Genomic DNA, 19,137 nt, shown 5'->3' with positions numbered 1-19,137 from the left:
CTGCTGGTGTTAAAATGCGAACCATGGCAATATAGCTCCAGGAACTGCTCTTTGAAGCAGGCAGTTAATCAGGAGAACACATTAGACGTCCCTTTGTATACTGGAATGCAAGCCCAAAACTTAAAAGTAGCCTTTGAGGTTACATTCAAATTAAAAAAATAACATATTTTAGTGCAGTCCAGGCAAACACAGCCAATGAAAACGAAATAACATCAAATTACAAAATAGATTTGATTTTTAGAATCTAGGATCTGGTTCGCGTGGAACCCCGTTGCTAAGAAGGTAACCATGGCGACTAAGTCATGCAAAGGTGTATGGGAATGCAGTAAAGTCTTTCCGTAATGTCGCGCCTCTGTGAAATATGATATCTCTGCATTGAAAAGATTTGGCAAAAAATGACAGGAGGTTATGAAAAGGAATTTTTCATGAATATGTATCCAGAAAGCTGAGGTAGACAAAAATGCTGGAGAAACTCAACGGGTGAGGCAGCATCTATGGCGCGAAGGAATAGGTGATGTTTCGTGGTCGGGACCCTTCTTCAGACTGCTTCAGACTATCTAGAAAGCTTAACATCTTGAGTCGGGGAATCGAGAATCAGAGGACAGTGGAGGCAGGTTCTCTGGATACTTTCAAAAGAGAGCTTGATAGGACTCTTAAAAATAGCGGAGTCGGGGGATATGGGGAGAAGGCAGGAACGGGGGTACTGATTGGGGATGATCAGCCATGATCACATTGAATGGCGGTGCTGGCTCGAAGGGCCGAATGGCCTACTCCTGCACCTATTGTCTATTGACATAGGTTTACGGGGGCGGGAACGATTTAATAGGCGCCAGAGGGGTATCTTTTTCACACAAAGGGTGGTGGGTGTATGGACCGAGCTTCCTTTCATGAGCACGTGTTCATAAATCGTAGGAGCAGAATTAGGCCATTCGGCCCATCAAGTCTACTCCGCCATTCAATCATGGCTGATCTATCTCTCCCTCTCAACCCCATTCTCCGGCCTTCTCCCAATAACTCGACCCCCGTACTAATCAAGAATTTGTCAATCGCCACTTTAAAAATATCCAATGACTTGGTCTCCACCGCTGTCTGTGGCAACGAATTCCACAGATTCGCCACCCTCTGGGTAAAGAAATTCCTCCTCATCTCCTTCCTAAGTTTTCGTTTGCGTCGCAATGTGCAGCTCTTCAGTCCTTTTCCCTCGCGCATTCTATCTTTTCATCTCTGGCCTTCGTCCAACCGTCCAACCAATGCTCCTCACTTATGTCGACCTGTTAGCTGCCACGCTTTGTCCCCCCCTCTGCCAGCATTCATTCCCCCCCTGCTACTATCAATCTGAAGAAGGATCCCAAACCGATACGTCACCCATCCATGTTCTCCAGAGATGCTGCCAGACCCGCTGAGTTACTCCAGCACTCTGTGAAACGTCACCTATCCATGTTCTCCAGAGATGCTGCCAGACCCGCTGAGTTACTCCAGCACTTTGTCTTTTAAAAAAATGAATCTAATCTTCCTGCACATGTTCTTCATTGTAAATTTGCATCTGCAGTTCCTTACTACACAATGCGGTCTCACCAACGTATTATACAGCTGCTACATGACCTCCCAACTTCTATACTCAATACTCTGGCTGATGAAGGCCAATGTGCCAAAAGCCTTTTGATCACCTTATCTACCTGCAACTCGACCTTCAAGGAACCATGCACCTGCACTCCTAGATCCAGAACTACTATCTACCTCATTGGAGACCCTCAGACTATCTTTGATAGGACTTTGCTGGCTTTACCCTGCACTAAACGTTATTCCCTTATCATGTATCTGTACCCTGTAAATGGTTCAGTTGTAATCATGTATTGTCTTTCCGCTGACTGGTTAGCACGCAACAAAAAGTTTTTCACTGTACCTCGGTACACGTGACAATAAACTAAACTGAACTAAGACCAAGTGTAGGCTTGGCGATCGCTTCGCCCAACACCTCCGCTCAGTTCGCATTAACCAACCTGATCTCCCGGTGGCTCAGCACTTCAACTCCCCCCTCCCATTCCGAATCCGACCTTTCTGTCCTGGGCCTCCTCCATGGCCAGAGTGAGTCCCACCGCAAATTGGAGGAGCAGCACCTCATATTCCGCTTGTGTAGTTTACACCCCAGCGGTATGAACATTGACTTCCCCAATTTCAGGTAGTCCTTGCTTTCTCCCTCCTTCCCCTCCCCTTCCCAGCTCTACCACACCCCACTGTCTCTGCCTCTTCCTTTCTTCTTCCCGCCCCCCCCCCCCCCCCCCCCCCCCCACATCAGTCTGAAGAATGTTAGTACCTCCACCAATGTAAAGCACTTTGGCCAACGAGGGTTGTTTTTTAAATGTGCTATAGAAATAAAAGTGACTTGGCTTGACTTGACTTGAACAAAGGTCTCGACCCGAAACGTCACCTATTCCTTTGCTCCATAGATGCTGCCTCACCCGCTGAGTTTCACCAGCATTTTTGTCTTCCTTTGAACTAAACTCGAGTTCAGTTTCTTCTCACACTTTGTGTAGCCGCTGAAAGACCAGGCCTTTGTTGTTGAAATGTCAATGGGTGAATGATTACTAGGAGGGGAAGCAGACTAAGGGACTTAGAAGGTCACGTTTGATCATTCAGTTGTACCTGGCTGTGAAAGACATGGTGATATACTGCAATTCTTTTTCCCCTGGCATTCGCTGTCAGAGAAATTAATGGCAAATTGTGCAGATGAATCAAAGTTCCTATCAGGGCACAACTTGATCTTAGTTAAGTTACTGTTCGAGGCAACCCTTGTCATTACAGCTGAATAAACAGTAAGACAAATTGTGATTTAAAAAAAAAAAAATAGTTGCAGGGTTCTCCTCCAGGGATGGTGGCCTGCCACACATGAAGGCCACTTTCCAAGAGTTAAAACGCTGTTTCTTAGGCGAGGTTCTCGCAAAAGTCTCTCTTTCCCCCGACGCCCAGAATTTGTCCGAAGCAGAGTCGAAATGCGGATGTAGCGGCGATCCTGTCAGACAATAGACAATAGTCAATAGGTGCAGGAGTAGGCCATTCAGCCCTTCGAGCCAGCACCGCCATTCAATGTGATCATGGCTGATCATCCCCAATCAGTATCCCGTTCCTGCCTTCTCCCCATATCCCCAGACTACGCTATCTTTAAGAGCTCTGTCTAGTTCTCTCTCGAAAGTATCCAGAGAACCGGCCTCCACCGCCCTCTGAGGCAAAGAATTCCACAGACTCACCACTCTCTGTGAGAAAAAGTGTTTCCTCATCTCCGTTCTAAATGGCTTACTCCTTATTCTTAAGCTGTGGCCCCTGGTTCTGGATGGTCTCCCCCAACATCGGGAACATGTTTCCTGCCTCTAGCATGTCCAAGCCCTTAACAATCTTGTTTCAATGAGATCTCCTCTCATCCTTCTAAACTCCAGAGTGTACAAGACCAGCTGCTCCATTCTCTCAGCATATGACAGTCCTGCCATCCCGGGAACTAACCTTGTAAACCTACGCTGCACTCCCTCAATAGCAAGATCTGGCAGCTTGGAGCAGCGGCGAGGGAAAGGGCGTCACGCTGCAGGCAGGCGGTATTTAGAAACACAGCTGTCCTTCAGCCCACAATGTCTGTGCCAACAACCATGCCACCTTAAACCACATAACACTCCCTTTCTTCCTTCCTCCCCTTTGTCACACACAGAGGGTGGTGGGTGTATAGAACGATCTGCCGGAGGAGGTAGTTGAGGCTGGGACTATACCAACGTTTAAGAAACAGTTAGACAGGTATAATAGACAATAGACCATAGGTGCAGGAGTAAGCCATTCGGCCCTTCGAGCCAGCACCGCCATTCAATGTGATCATGGCTGATCATCCCCAATCAGTACCCCGTTCCTGCCTTCTCCCCATATCCCCTGACTCCGCTGTCTTGAAGAGCCCTATCTAGCTCTCTCTTGATAGGTACTTGGATAGGACAGGTTTGGAGGTATAAGGACCAAGTGCAGGCAGGTGGGATTAGTGTAGCTGGGATATTATTGGCCGGTGTGGGCAAGATGGGCCGAAGGGCCTGTTTCCACACTGTATCACTCTATGACATTATGACTCTATAATGTCCCCCTCCCACCTCCACCCTACCACCACCTCCTTCCTCACCCCCCCCCCCCCTCACCTCTTTGTCCTGTCTGGATTTGCACCTATTTCCCCCTCCCCCTCGATGATTTCAGCAATCAGTGGACAAGGTCTGAAGAAGGATCCCGCCCACAAACGTTACGACTCCATCTACACCTCACGCTGTCTCGGCAAGGCCAGCAGCATAATCAAGGAACCGTCTCAACCCCGGCCACTCCCTCTTCTCCCCTCTCCCATCGGGCAAGAGGTACAGAAGTGTGAAAAACGCACACCTCCAGATTCAGGGACAGTTTGTGAATCATCCTATCACCAACTGGAGAGTAGTGCTGAACTACTATCTACCCAAAGGGCGGTGGGTGTATGGAACGAGCTGCCGGAGGAGATAGTTGAGGCAGGGAACTAACGCAATGTTGAAGATACATTTGGACAGGTTTGGAGGGATCTGGGCCAAACGCAGGCAGGTGGGACTGGTGTAGATGGGACATGTTGGTCGGTGTGGGCAAGTTGGGCCGAAGGGCCTGTTTCCACGCTGTATGACTCCATCACACTTATATATATGAAGATAACAAAGAAAATATTTAAACAGTGCAAGGGGGAAAGTAATATTGGCAGAGTGGCAGAGTAATATTGGATCAAATGACTTTCTGCTCTGTGATATGATTCTATGGTAACTTGCTGGTAAAAAGCACAAGCATTCCTTCGAGTCAGATCAATTCTGGAGGGGTATAAAATGGGCAACCAAGTCTTTATTGCCCGATCTGTGCATCATTCAAGACTAATTTGTTCTCTACGAATGTGTACGGTTCGGAGATAAACACATTCCCATTTCTTTTCCAACAATTTTTTCATCCATGGATAAATTAGAGTTTTTCGGAGAAGAAAAAAAAAAAAAATAGCAACAATTTTCTCCAACCAAAATGTTAGAAACATCATAAAATTCTTAAATTCTGAAGGGATTGGACAGGAAAAATGTTCCCGATGTCGGGGGAGCCCAGAACCAGGAAGTCACTGGTTAAGAATAAGGGGTAGGCCATTTAGGACTGAGATGTGGAGAATCTTTTTCACCCAGAGTGAAGAATTTGTGGAATTCTCTGCCACAGAAGGCAGTGGAGGCCAAACTGGATGTTTTCAAGAGAGAGTTCGATATAGTTATTCGGGCTAACGGAATCAAGGGATATGGGGAGAAAGCAGGAAGGGGATACTGATTTTAGATGATCAGCCATGATCATATTGAATGGCGGTGCTGGCTCGAAGGGCCAAATGGCCTACTCCTGCACCTATTGTTCCAGCATTACACCTAGGAAATAACATTTTCAATAAGACTTCATAAGTGTTATGAACTTAACTTACCCATAGTCATGACAACAAAAACATAATTACACAGAGGTTTGTAATGTTGGCCATTAAATTCTTACCAAATCAGGTTAATTTAAGTAGCCTAAATTACTCTCCTCCCACACTCCAAAGACGTATAGGTTTGTAGATTAATTGGCTTGCTAAGTGTAAATATTGTCCCTAGTGGGTGAAGGATCGATGTGCGGGGATCGCTGGTTGGCGTGGACCCGATGGGTCGAAGGGCCTGTTTCCGCGCTGTATCTCTAAACTAAAGCTAAAGTAAACTATGCATTTTACATGGTGCCGGCTCGGACTTGTTCGGAACCATTTCATACCTCTAATTCCCCCACCCACCCACCCCCACACCTCTCAGACTGAAGAAGGGTCTCGACCCGAAACGTCACCTATTCCCTTTATCCAGAGATGCTGCCTGACCCTCTGAGTTACTCCAGCATCTTAATCATTTCACCTCCTTGCCAAGTTACACACATCGAGAGCAGTGCATGGTATGAGTGGAATTTGGACGGGCACCGGGGGCAAAAGCATTTTTTGTGGTTAGTTCATTAGTAAGTTGTAAACACTGCCCAGTCCATCATCGGCTCTGACCTCCCGACCATCGAGGGGATCTATCGCAGTCACTGCCTCAAAAAAGCTGGCAGCATCATCAAGGACCCACACCATCCTGGCCACTCACTCAGCTCCCCGCTGCCTTCAGGTAGAAGGTACAGGAGCCTGAAATCTGCAACATCCAGGTTCAGGAACAGCTACTTCCCCACAGCCATCAGGCTATTAAACTCAACTCAAACAAAAATCTGAACTTTAATAGCCCATTGAACTTTATCTGCTTATTTGTGTGTGTATATATATATATATTCAATGGTATATGGACACACTGATCTGTTCTGTATTCATGCCTACTATATTCTGTTGTGCTGAAGCAAAGCAAGAATGTCATTGTCCTATCTGGAACACATGACAATAAACTCTCTTGAATCTTGAGTTTAATTAGTTCAGAAGGTACACAAAATTGCTGGAGGAACTCAGCGGGTGCAGCAGCATCTATGGAGCGAAGGAAATAGGCGACGTTTCGGGCCGAAACCCTTCTTCAGACTGATGGGGGGTGGGGAAAGAAAGAAGGAAAAGGGGAAGAGGAGGAGCCCGAGGGCGGGCGGATGGGAGGGTGGGAGGAGACAGCTAGAGGGTGAAGGAAGGGGAGGGGACAGCACAGGCTAGCCAAATTGGGGGAATTCAATGTTGATGCCATAGGGGCGCAAGGACCCCAGACGGAATATGAGGTGCTGTTCCTCCAATTTCCGCTGTTGCTCACTCTGGCAATGGAGGAGACCCAGGACAGAGAGGTCGGATTGGGAATGGGAGGGGGAGTTGAAGTGCTGAGCCACCGGGAGGTCATGTAGGTTAAGGCGGACCGAGCGGAGGTGTTCGGCGAAACGGTCGCCCAACCTACGCTTGGTCTCACCGATGTAAATTAGCTGACATCTAGAGCAGCGGATGCAGTAGATGAGGTTGGAGGAGATACAGGTGAACCTTTGTCGCACCTGGAACGACTGCTTGGGACCTTGAATGGAGTCGAGGGGGGAGGTGAAGGGACAGGTGTTGCATTTCTTGCGGTTGCAACGGAAAGTGCCCGGGGAGGGGGTGGTGCGGGAGGGAAGGGAAGAATTGACGAGGGAGTTGCGGAGGGAGCGGTCTTTGCGGAAGGCAGACATGGGGGGAGATGGGAAGATGTGGCGAGTGGTGGGGTCACGTTGGAGGTGGCGGAAATGGCGGAGGATTATGTGTTGTATTTGCCGGCTGGTGGGGTGAAAGGTGAGGACCAGAGGGACTCTGCCCTGGTTGCGTGTGCGGGGATGGGGAGAGAGAGCAGTGTTGCGGGGTATGGATGAGACCCTGGTGTGAGCCTCATCTATGGTGGCGGAGGGGAATCCCCGTTCCCTGAAGAACGAGGACATTTCCGATGCCCTGGTATGAAATGTCTCATCCTGGGAACAGATGCGGCGTAGGCGGAGGAATTGGGAGTAAGGGATGGAGTCTTTACAGGGGGCAGGGTGGGAAGACGTGTAGTCCAGATAGCCATGTGAGTCAGTGGGTTTATAATGTATGTCGGTCAGGAGTCTGTCCCCTGCGATGGAGATGGTGAGGTCAAGGAATGGTAGGGAAGTGTCGGAAATCGTCCAGGTGTATTGGAGTGCCGGATGGAAGTTGGTGGTGAAGTGGATGAAGTCAGTCAGTTGTGTGTGGGTGCAGGAGGTGGCACCAAAGCAGTCGTCAATGTAGCGGAGGTAGAGGTCGGGGATGGGGCCCTGGTACGCATTGAACAAGGATTGTTCAACGTACCCGACAAAGAGGCAGGCGTAGCTGGGGCCCATGCGTGTGCCCATAGCTACGCCTTGTGTTTGGAGGAAATGGGAGGAGTCAAATGTAAAGTTATTGAGGGTGAGGACCAACTCCGCTAAGCGGAGGAGAGTGTCAGTGGCTGGGTAAAGGTTGCTCCTCTGGTCGAGGAAGAACCGGAGGGCTTTGAGGCCATCCTGGTGGCGATTAGTTCAGTTTAGTTTATTGTCACGTGCACCGAGGTGCAGTGAAAAGCTTTTGTTGCGTGCTATCCAGTCAGTGGAAAGACTACACATGATTACAATCGAGCCGTCCACAGTGTACAGATACATGATAACATTTAGTGCAAGATTAAGTCCGGTATTAAAGATAATCCGAGGGTCTCCAATGAGGCAGATGTGTGGTCAGGAGAGAAAGCAGGTGAATGGTGTTAGGAGGGAGTGATAGATCAGCCACGATTGAATGGCGGAGTAATAATAATAATAATGGATAGGATTTATATAGCGCCTTTCTAATACTCAAGGCGCTTTACATCGCATTATTCATTCACTCCTCAGTCACACTCGGTGGTGGTGAGCTACTTCTGTAGCCACAGCTGCCCTGGGGCAGACTGACGGAAGCGTGGCTGCCAATCTGCGCCTACGGCCCCTCCAACCACCACCAATCACTCACACACATTCACACACATTCACACACAGGCAAAGGTGGGTGAAGTACCTTGCCCAAGGACACAACAACAGTATGCACTCCAAGCGGGATTCGAACCGGCTACCTTCCGGTCGCCAGCCGAACACTTAGCCCATTGTGCCATCGGTTGCTCTGTAGACTTGATGGGCCAAATGGCCCAACACTGCTCCTATCGCTTAAGTCCCTGTCCCACTGTACGAGGTAATTCACGAGTTCTCCCGAGTTTCCCCCTGATTCGAACTCGGAGAATGTCCGTAGCGGGTCTGTAGGAGTTTGTGGATGTCTCGTGGTGGCTCATAATGGTCAACTACCAGTAAAAGTGACCATTTTTTTCATCACGAGTATTTTTTTACTCGTGGATATTTTTTACAGGGATGAAAAAACGACACGAGTTTACCGGATTTCCCGAGTACCTACCGTTAGCATTACGAGCCGCTACGAGACATCCACGAACTCCTACGGACCCCGCTACGGACATTCTTCGAGTTCGAATCAGGGGAAAACTCGGGAGAACTCGTGAATTACCTCGTACAGTGGGACAGGGTCCTAATGAACTCAGGACCACTCTCTAGTTGAGGTAGGACGGTTCAGTTGCCTGATAACAGCTGGGAAGAAACTCCCTGAATCTGGAGGTGTGTGTTTTCACACTTCTGTACCTTTCGCCCGATGGGAGAGGGGAGAAGAGGGAGTGACCGGGGTGAGACTGTTCCTTGATTATGCTGCTGGCCTTGCCGAGGCAGCGTGAGGTGTAGATGGAGTCAATGGAGGAGATTTTGCCAGCAGGGAGCCATTACAACAATTTTTTAGTGGACTATTAACATTTGGTTATCTTATTACAACAGGATGATGGAGAGAGATGTTTTGAGAAGCAAAGTGTCATGCAGTTATGACTTCCTGGCCCTTGAAGGTTACTGATAAATAACTTGTACAAGTTTGGCCAAGAACCTGTAGCAAGGATTGCGTGCATTTACTTAAGAACTGACGATATCAGTGTTTTGTCTCCTAACATTTGTATAAAGTGAAAAGCTTTGATCTGCGTAGAAGATTATGTTCATTTCATGCCTTCAAAAGGAACGATAAAAATCTGAACCCCTAGAACTTTGCCTGCATGTTCGATGAAGTCATTGTTATTAGGACTTTGAAGTCTGCTTTGTGGCATTTCAGTTCGAAAAGATTTCCTCGTGTTTTAACACTCTATTTGAGTTTGAGTTTAGTTCATTGTCCCTAGAGTGTAGGATAGTCTTAGTGTACGCCGATGACTAGTCGGCGCGGACCCGATGGGCCGAAGGGCCTGTTTCTGCACAAGATTGTTTCTTAACAAAATTGTTAAGGGCTTGGACATGCTAGAATCAGGAAACATGTTCCCGATGTTGGGGGGGGGGGGGTCCAGAACCAGGGGCCCCAGTTTAAGAGTAAGGAGTAAGCCATTTAGAATGGAGACGAGGAAACACTTTTTCTCACAGAGAGTGGTGAGTCTGTGGAATTCTCTGCCTCAGAGGGCGGTGGAGGCAGGTTCTCTGGATGCTTTCAAGAGAGAGCTAGATAGGGCTCTTAAAGATAGCGGAGTCAGGGGATATGGGGAGAAGGCAGGAATGGGGTACTGATTGGGGATGATCAGCCATGATCACAGTGAATGGCGGTGCTGGCACGATCACCCAGAACACTATCCTACACATTAGGGACAATTTACAATTTACAGATGCCAGTTAACCTGCAAACCTGCACGTCTTTGGAGTGTGGGAGGAAACCGGAGCACCCGGAGAAAGCACACGCAGATCACGGGGAGAACGTACAAACTCCGTACAGACAGCACCCATAGTCAGGATTGAACGAGGGTCTCTGGCGCTGTAAGGCAGCAACTCTAATGGCAGCGCCACCCACTCAATAAATAATATGATAGATAAATTTTAAACAGTGTCTCACAAATGCCCTGTGCAGATGTATATAATGTTGAGCAAATCTACAGCAAATCTATTTAGGATGGTTGGCACGGTGGCGCAGCGAAATATGAGGTGCTGCTCCTCTAATTTACAGTGGGCCTCACTCTGGCCATAGAGGAGGCCCAAGACAGAAAGGTCGGATTTGGAATGGGAGGGGCAGTTGAAGTGCTGAGCCACCGGGAGGTCAGGTTGGTTATTGTGAACCGAGTGGAGATGTTGGGCGAAGCGATCACCAAGCCTACGCTTGAACTCACCGATGTAGAGCAGATGACACCTAGTGTAGCAGATGCAATAGATGAGGTTGGAGGAGGTGCAGGTGAACCTCTGCCACACCTGGAAAGACTACTTGTGTCCTTGAATGGAGTCAAGGGGGGAGGTAAAGCGACATGTGTAGCATTTCCTGCGGTTGCAAGGGAAAGTGTCATGAGAGGGTGTGGTTTGGGTGGGAAGGGAATAATTGACCAGGGAGTTACGGAGGGAGCGGGCTCTGCGGAAAGCCACAGGGGAGGAGATGGGAAGATGTGGCCAGTGGTGGGATCCCGTTGGTAGACAAAAATGTTGGCGAAAATCAGTGGGTGAGGCAGCATCTATGGAGCGAAGGAATAGGCGACGTTTCGGGTCGAGACCCTTCTTCAGACTGATGACAGGGGGGGGGGAGGGGGGGGGAGATGGGAAAAAGAAAGGAAGAGGCGGGCTCAGTAGGCTGTGGGAGAGCTGGGAATGGGAGGGGAAGGAGGGAGAAAGCAAGGATTACCTGAAATTGGAGAAGTCAATGTTCATACTGCTGGGGTGTAAACTACCCAAGCAAAATATGAGGTGCTGCTCCTCCAATTTGCAGTGGGCCTCACTCTGGCCATGGAGGAGGCCCAGGACAGAAAGGTTGGATTGGGAATGGGAGGAGGAGTTGAAGTGCAGAGCCACCCGGAGATCAGGTTGGTTATGGTGAACTGAGAGGAGGTGTTGGGCGAAGCGAGTGCCAAGCCTGCGCTTGGTCTCACCGAGGTTGATCATACGCTGAATAATCCAGCCACATTTTTATTTGGAAGTGGAAAGAAATAATAGAAATTGCATTCATTGCAACATGTAAAAAGAGTTGAGATACTATATATGCTGTATTATAATTTTGCTGCATGTCATTGTGGTATATATCATGTCTTGATTGGTGAATATGTTTAGTTTGTGACTTTATTTGAAGCAGAAATAATATGTGAATGCTTCATTGAGCATAATTCTGACTGGTAACTACGCAAGCCGTCTTAAATGACCACCTAAACTATCATTTGGCAACCTAAAAAGCTACTTAGGTTGCCCAGCTGGCAACAGAGAAAAAAAGTTAAGTGAGAGCCCTGCTATTATAGGCTGTGGGCCGAGGAGCTTTTTCATTCAAGTTCGTGACCCAACTCACGGAACTACCTGAACTTTTTACATATTGTGTAAAAATATTATATATATCATACCTGAAACTCGTCAAGCCCAAAACCTGCACATTTTTATTAAATATGAGAAAAGCTTCCAATTTTCCGAGTAGTAATTATCCAATCAATGCACGTTTGACATTGAGGTCGGACGCAAATTGACCATTCCGCGCTTTGTTTTATGGTCGCTAGGCAGCGAGGACCCTGGGATCATGACTGCCTCCTCATTACATCAAAACAATAACAAGGTTTCCAAGGAATAAAGCTAATGGTAATGTTAACCTTGCAGGTAATTTAATTTTTCAATTGATTCATCTTTATAAAGTTATGATGTGAACTGTTAAAATAAAAATGATAAATAACAAATGTAGAGCTAGGGTCAGGGTCAGTGTCAGTCGGTCAGCCTGTCGGTAGGCCGATGGATGCTGTGGAGGATCGGTTGGGCTGTCGGGCTTCCGGTGAGAGTGGTCAGCCGGGCCGGCCTTAGGAGGTGCGGGGCCCAATTGGAAACAATTTTGGTGAACCCCAGGTTCCCAGCCACGGTCTGTCAGCCCTGTTATTTAGTATATATTATGAAATTGTACACTAAGGTGCTATGGATTATACACTGTTTTAATCTCTCCTGCTCTCGTCTGACTGACCTCCGCTGGCTTCCAAACTTTACCGTAGCTGCTAGTTACCATTAAACTGCATTATTCCACGCGTTATTTAACAAAGGTTTACTAATATTCTGCATGGGCTACGCGGTTGCTACCTGCTCCTTGCAATCAACGTTTCAATCTGTGGTCAGGGAGAATGTCGTCCCTGTACAGCTCCCTCCCGATGGGTGGGAATGAAGGATGGGATTCGGAAAGCCCCGAGGTTGATGATGGGAGGGAGCGGGGAATGTGACCCGCTGTCATTGCCACCACGCCTTCGTCGCACGACTGTTCCCGGCAGCATCTCAAGCTTCAGCCTTGTGAAGCTGATGGTGACCACTTTATTTCCGACTGCACGTACCAATCGCTGCCGCCGGTGGATGGTGAGAGTGGCCGGGCCGCCGGTGGATGGTGAGAGTGGCCGGGCCGCCGGTGGGTGCTGCGAGGGGTCGGTCGGGCTGTCGGCCGGCTGGTGTTGCAGCGAGCGTGCGGGCGGACTGACGGACACCGGCGCTATGGTGGTGCTGAAGGCGGCCCGGGCGGCGTGCAGGGTAGTGCTGCTCCCCCCCCATGCTGGCCGAGGTAGACGCGCTGAGCGGCCACACGTACGGAGCCCACAGCCGATCCCAAAGCGGCTCCAGCTCCAGCCATGGGCAGCTCTGGAAGGGGAGGCGAGTTTGCACCTTTTCCCCGTGACCTGCTTGGGTTTTTCTCTGGGTGCTCCGGTTTCCTCCCACACTCCAAAGACATGCAGGTTTGTAGGTTAACTGGCTTGGTATAAATGTAAATTGTCCCGAGTGTGTGTAGGATAGTGTTAATGTGTGGGGATCGCTGGCTGGTGTGGACTCGGTGGGAAGAAGGCCCAGTTTCGGCAATGTATCTCTAAACTAAACTAAACTAAATCACTGGGTCATGGATCGGATGCCTGACTTTACCAGTGTCCCATTGGAAAGGCAACAGGAAGCAGCCTTGTGTTGCTCTCGTCACATTAACAGGATGCTACTGATTGATATAACATTTGCTGGAAATCATCTGTTTGGTTCAGATTAGTTTATTGTCACGTGTACCGAGGTACAGTGAAAAGCTTTGTTGCGTGCTATCCAGTCAGCGGAAAGACAATAAATGATTACAATCGAGCCGTCCACAGTGTATAGATACACAAGTTCAGGAGTTATAGGAGCAGAAAAGCCATTCGGCCCGTCAAGTCTACTCCGCCATTCAACCCTGGCTGATCTATCTTTCCCTCTCAACCCCATTCTCCTGCCTTCTCCCCATAACCCCTGACACCCGTACTAATCAAGAATCTGTCAATCTCCGCCTTAAAAATATCCCTCTGCTCCCCACTCCCATCAGGCGAGAGGTACAGAGGTTTGAAAATGCACACCTCCAGATTCAGGGACAGTTTTCTCCCAGTTGTTATCAGGCAACTGAACCATCCACTCACCAACTAGAGAGCGGTCTTGACAATAGACAATAGGTGCAGGAGTAGGCCATTCGGCCCTTCGAGCCAGCACCGCCATTCAATGTGATCGTGGCTGATCATCCCCAATCAGTACCCTGTTCCTGCCTTCTCCCCATATCCCCTGACTCTGCTATCTTTAAGAGCCCTATCTAGCTTTCTCTTGAAAGTATCCAGAGAATACCCTGTCTGAGGCAGAGAATTCCACAGACTCACCACTCTCTATGTGAAAAAGTGTTTCCTCGTCTCCTTTCTAAATGGCTTACTCCTTATTCTTAAACCGTGGCCCCTGGTTCTGTACTCCCCCAACATCGGGAGCATGTTTCCTGCCTCTAGCGTGTCCAAGCCCTCAATAATCTTATATGTTTCAATAAGATATCCTCTCATCCTTCTAAACTCCAGAGTATACAAGCCCAGCCGCTCCATTCTCTCAGCATATGGCAGTCCCAACATCCCAGGAATTAACCTTGTAAACCTACGCTGCACTCCCTCAATAGCAAGAATGTCCTTCCTCAAATTAGGGGACCAAAACTGCACACAATACTCCAGGTGTGGTCTCACTAGGGCCCTGTACAACTGCAGAAGGACCTATACTCAACTCCTCTTGTTTTGAAGGCCAACATGCCATTCGCTTTCTTCACTGCCTACTGTACCTGCATGCTTGACCTCCCATCTTCTTCATTGGAGACCCTTGGTCGATCTTCAGTCAGATGTTACTGGACTTTATCTTGCACTATTCCTTTTATTAGAAGGCTGTGGGGGCCGAGTCAATGGATATTTTTTCATCTTTTGTGTAAACCAGTATCTGCAGTTCCTTTCTAAACAAAAGTATGTTTCTGTCCTTTGACAACTACCAGGGTGCCTAAAACAACGCGCCACCCAAATAACCAGCCTGTGATAGACGCAAAATGCCAGAGAAACTCAGCGGGTCAGGCAGCATCTCCGGAGAAAAATAATAGACAATAGACAATAGGCAATGGGTGCAGGAGGAGGCCATTCGGCCCTTCGAGCCAGCACCGCCATTCAGTGTAATCATGGCTGATCATCCCCAATCAGGCCGTTCAATAACAGGCGATGTTTCGGGTCGAGACCCTTCTTCAGACTGATTAAATGAACGAAAGATATGCAAGGAAGTAAGATGGAGAGAGAGAGGGGATGCAAGGGTTACTTGAAGTTAGAGATTCAATATTCATATTGAATTGGTCACTTTCCCACCAGAGACCGCGGCTTCAGGATGTTACAGGCCGGTGGTCGGAGCTCCTCTCCGGCGATCCCCGGCAAGGGGTTCCAGGCCACGGGTGAACAAAGGAGAAGGACTGACTGAACTTTGTTGCCTTCCACCACAGTGAGGGATGCTGTGGTGGATGTTTGTGTTGAATTCTATTGTGTATTGTGTGTTCTCTTTTCGGTTGTATCGCTGCTGGCAAATTCATTTCACTGCACCTTAGTTGGTGCATGTGACGAATACATTTGTATTGTATTTTATTGTATATCGCTGGACTGTCATATGCTGAGAGAATGGAGCGGCTGGGCTTGTACACTCTGGAGTTTAGAAGGATGAGAGGGTATTTCATTGAAACATATAAGATTGTTAAGGGTTTGGACACGCTAGAGGCGGGAAACATGTTCCCAATGTTGGGGGGAGTCCAGAACCAGGGGCCACAGTTTAAGAATAAGGAGTAAGCCATTTGGAATGGAGACGAGGAAACACTTTTTCTCACAGAGAGTGGTGAGTCTGTGGAATCCTCTGCCTCAGAGGGCGGTGGAAGCCGGTTCTCTGGATGCTTTTAAGAGAGAGCTAGATAGGGCTCTTAAAAATAACGGAGTCTGGGGATATGGGGAGAAGGCAGGAACGGGGTACTGATTGGGGATGATCAGCCATGATCATATTGAATGGTGGTGCTAGTTCGAAGGGCTGAATGGTCTGCTCTTGCACCTATTGTCTATGGTGTATTGACGCTAGGTTTTAAGCTGCCCAAGCGAAATATGAAGAGCCATCCCTTGAGTGCTTTAACCACTCAATTATAGACAAGGGATAGTAACGGTACTTAGTTTGCCCGCATGTCACACAACACAGAGTTACACACTCTCCAACACGGAAACAAACTATCAAACAAACATTACTACATTGGTTCAGAAGCCGATTTGAAAACCTAAAATGCATTTACAACAGCACGATCCCATGAGAGAAAAATGCAGTGAAACTATTATTAAATACTTATTGACACAAAATGCTGGAGTATCAGGTAGCAACTCCGGAGAGAAGGAATGCGTGACGTTTCGGGTCGAGACTCTTCTTCAGACTGAGAGTCAGGGGAGAGGGAGACGGGAGATATGGAAGGGTGGGGTGTGAAAACGAGTGTTCAAGGTCTAATGTGGAACAGATCATCGTTAGCTAGGGGAAGGTGACAACGAGGTGTACAAAGTAAAATTTAATCTCTGGATACTTTCAAGAGAGCGCTAGACAGGGCTCTTAAAGATAGCGGAGTCAGGGGAAATGGGGAGCAGATAGGGTAGATAGCCTGAACCTTTTTTTCAGGATGGGGATTTAAGAATAAGGGGTAAGCCATTTAGAACAGAGACGAGGAAACACTTTTTCTCACAGAGAATTGTGAGTCTGTGGAATTCTCTGCCTCAGAGGGCGGTGGAGGCAGGTTCTCTGGATGCTTTAAAGAGAAAGCTGGATAGGGCTCTTAAAGATAGCGGTCAGGGGATATGGGGAGAAGGCAGGAACGGGGTACTGATTGTGGATGATCAGCCATGATCACATTGAATGGCGGTGCGGGCTCGAAAGGCCGAATGGCCTACTCCTGCACCTATTGTCTATTGTCTATAATCAGGAGGACAGTCAGACTGGTCGGAGAACTAGGATGGGGGAGGGATGGAGAGAGAGGAAAGGCAAGGGTTACTTGAAGTTCGAGAAGTCATTTTCATAGCGCTGGTTTGTAGGCTGCTCAAGCGAAATCCAGAGATGCTGCCTGTCCCACTGAGTTACTCCAGCATTTTGTGTCTATCTGCAGTGTAAACCAGCATCTGCAGTTTCTTCCCAGACGTGAAATACTTATACAGAGCCAATATAAATAGCAACCTGACTTTTCTGACTGTGAAGGTTCTATGCCAGCATTCAAAGCAGGAACAATTAATAATTAACCCTGTCTGTTAATTTTAATACAGCAGCTATTGATTGATTTGGCTCAGTCTACTTATTCACAAAAACAGTAAAAGGAACAAGTTTAATTATATTTCATTTAACAAGCCTCTGACAGAAATATGTATATGTTCTTTGGCGACCAACAACCGAAGCACCAACATTAAGCTGAGCAACTAATTGCTTATTGCTTCTTTGCATTCTTCATGACATAGGAGGAAAGAGGCTGGACCATCAGCTGAACATTCACTGACAAAACTTTTCCAGCTTGTATCAAGCTTGTTGGTTTTTAGTTCGAGGTGCGAGACATGAGTCCTGGACTTTGCCAGTGGGCCTGCTGGTTCCCAGCTGTTCTTGGGCAACTAGGGTGGCACGGTGGCGCAGCGGTAGAGTTGCTGCCTCACAGCACCAGAGATCCTGCCTTTTCAGGATGGGGATTTAAGAATAAGCGATAAACCATTTAGAACAGTGATGAAGAAACACTTTTTCACACAGGGAGTTGTGAGTCTGTGGAATCCTCTGCCTCAGAGGGCGGTGGAGGCCGGTTCTCTGGATACTTTCAAGAGAGAGCGAGATAGGGCTCTTAAAGATAGCGGAGTCAGGGGATAGGGGGAGAAGGCAGGGACGGGCTACTGATTGGGGATGATCAGCCATGATCACATTGAATAGCAGTGCTGGCTCGAAGGGCCGAATGGCCTTCTCCTGCACCTATTGTCTATTGTCTATAACTCTCCCTGTAGCTAATCCACATTTCCTCACACATTCCAAAGACATGCAGGCTTCCTTAAAAATATTTGTCCCTAGTGTGCAGGTTAGAACTAGTGTATGGGGGATCGCTGGTCGGCGTGGACAGTGGGCCGAAGGGCCGGTTTCCACGCTGTATCTCTAAACTAAACTAAACTACCATCTTCCTCATTGGAGACCCTTGGACCATCTTTAATTGGACTTTACCTTGCACTAAAAGTTATTCCCTTTATCATGTATCTGTTTACTGTGGACTGCTTGATTATAATTAGGTATAGTCTTTCCGCTGACTGGATAGCACGCAACAAATAAGCTTTTCACTGTATGTCAGTACACACTGACTATAATAAACTAAGCTAGTCATAGAGTCATACAATGTGGACACAGGTCCTTCAGCCCACACCGGCCAACATGTCCCATTTACACTCGTCCCACCTGCCTGCGTTTGGCCCATATCCCTCCAAACCTGAGCTACCCCTCAGTTTTTATCCACGAGTAATTGCTCTACTCAACAGCCAAAAATCTGTAGCCTCCCTTTGATCTGGTATTTTGTTGGTTCACATGCTTGATCAACGGTGTTTTATCATTAATGTTTTATTATTATTAACTAGACCAAGTGCAGACCCATTGGGTCTGTTCCCGCAACGCGTTTGCTGAGTCATTCGTAACTGTTACTGTATGTTATGTTGTTACTTGTGGGCAGAGCACCAAGGCAAATTCCTTGTATGTGAATACTTGGCCAATAAACTTACTTACTTACTTACTTACTTACTTACTTACTTACTTACTATCCATGTACCTGTCTAATGTTTCTTAAACATTGCGATAGTCTCAGCCTCAACCACCTCCTCTGGCAGCTCGTTCCATACACCCACAATCATTTGTGTGAAAAAGTTACCCCTCGGATTCCTATTAAATCTTTCTCCCTTCACCTTAAACCTATGTCCTCTGTTCCTCGATTCCCCTACTCTGGGCTAGAGACTGTGTATCTACCCAATCTATTCCTCTCATGATCTTGTACACCTCCATATGATCACCCCTCATCCTCTAGCGCTCCAAGGAATAGAGACCCAGCCTGCTCAACCTCTCTCCACAGTACCTCGAGCCCTTCAACATCCTCGTGGATCTTCCCTGCACCCTTTCTAGCTTGACAACATCTTTCCTTTAACATGGTGCCCAGAACTGAACACAATACTCGAAATGCGGCCTCACCAACGTCTTATACAACTGCATGGTTTTGTACACAATTTGAAATTCAGTGCAGTTTAGTTTATTGTCAGGTGTACCGAGGTACAGTGA

At 47.9% G+C, this 19,137-nt stretch overlaps 1 protein-coding gene across 2 annotated transcripts in view; it reads right to left on the bottom strand.

Annotated features, from left to right (window-relative positions):
* Nucleotides 1–19,137, bottom strand: part of stox2 (storkhead box 2) — a 189,003-nt gene that overhangs the window by 168,530 nt on the left and 1,336 nt on the right. The gene's annotated exons all lie outside the window — the stretch shown is intronic.

The sequence above is a fragment of the Amblyraja radiata genome, chromosome 3, assembly GCF_010909765.2.
Source record: "Amblyraja radiata isolate CabotCenter1 chromosome 3, sAmbRad1.1.pri, whole genome shotgun sequence".
NCBI classification, from domain to species: domain Eukaryota; kingdom Metazoa; phylum Chordata; class Chondrichthyes; order Rajiformes; family Rajidae; genus Amblyraja; species Amblyraja radiata.
This window is presented reverse-complemented; position numbering and strand designations above follow the sequence as displayed.